At 39.3% G+C, this 1,050-nt stretch overlaps 1 protein-coding gene across 1 annotated transcript in view; it reads right to left on the reverse strand.

The window, feature by feature from the left end:
- The window catches only part of LOC103779993 (rho guanine nucleotide exchange factor 7-like), a 20,338-nt gene that overhangs the window by 711 nt on the left and 18,577 nt on the right, over positions 1-1,050 (reverse strand). The window lies entirely within an intron of this gene.

Consider the following 1,050-nt stretch of genomic DNA (forward strand, 5'->3'; position numbering starts at 1 on the left):
GGGGGGAAATCATCCAGAGGATGAATCATCTCTTAGCCATATACAAAAAAAAACCTGGTAAGCTAACAGGAATTTCACCACACTTAAAACTTCTACTGTAAAATTTGAGCTATACAAGTTTCCCTCTGAAGCTAAGGGTATTCACTTCAGAACAAAGGTCATCAGAGGTTGGTAAAGCACAACAGAAGTTGAAAAAGAAAGGAACAATTAGTGTAGTTTTCTCAGTCTCAATTACAACACATTTTAACTAACCTTGCTAGTAAAGTGTTTACTCGCTCACATGCTCTCTCCTATCTGGAAGTCTAAATATTAATAGATTTATAAATATCAAGTACTTGCCAACTTCCCCAAGCAAAATAGCCAAAAAATCAGCATTACTGCACTCTTTTTAAATGGGGCTGCCTGACCTTCCCCTGGGAGTACAACTATACCTGCTACCTTGAGAAAACTACATCAGGTTCTGATGCAAAGGCAAGAATTTATTCAAATGCAGCACACGCTTGGGTTTGGGCTGAATAGAAATCAAACAACTGGAATGCCCTCAAATAGGTACAAGAAAACATTTTACTGGGTGATCTCCTGGCAGCCTGCTTCAAGATACCCTCCTACACACTGCCATCAAGCTCTACTGTGCTTCTGACCCAGGGAATTAACTTTTTGGAGGCAAAAAGTTAATGATTTAGCAAGAGAATCATCAGAATGAAACGTAGGTCAATGAACAGAGCTGAGCTTGGAAAACTTTTTGCTATTCCCTGGTCCTAAGCCATGCCACAAACCTTCCCCCATTTTGCTCCATGCCATCTTTGTCAAGCCTACAGTAATATCTCATTTCAGCATTTACAGTAAAGACTGTAATTGAGTGCATTATTCACTGTTGGAGGCAATACTCTCTCTTTGGAAATAAAACAAGCCATTCATTCCTAAATGCAAACCTGATGAAGTAACTTTAAATAGTTCAGGACGTCAGTGAAGAATTCACTGTGCCTTTCATTGGTGTCATTGATTCTGCTTATTCCTTCAATGCTTCTATTCATTTGGAGGGAGGGAAAG

This window comes from Merops nubicus, unplaced genomic scaffold, assembly GCF_000691845.1.
Source record: "Merops nubicus isolate BGI_N331 unplaced genomic scaffold, ASM69184v1 scaffold8759, whole genome shotgun sequence".
NCBI lineage: Eukaryota > Metazoa > Chordata > Aves > Coraciiformes > Meropidae > Merops > Merops nubicus.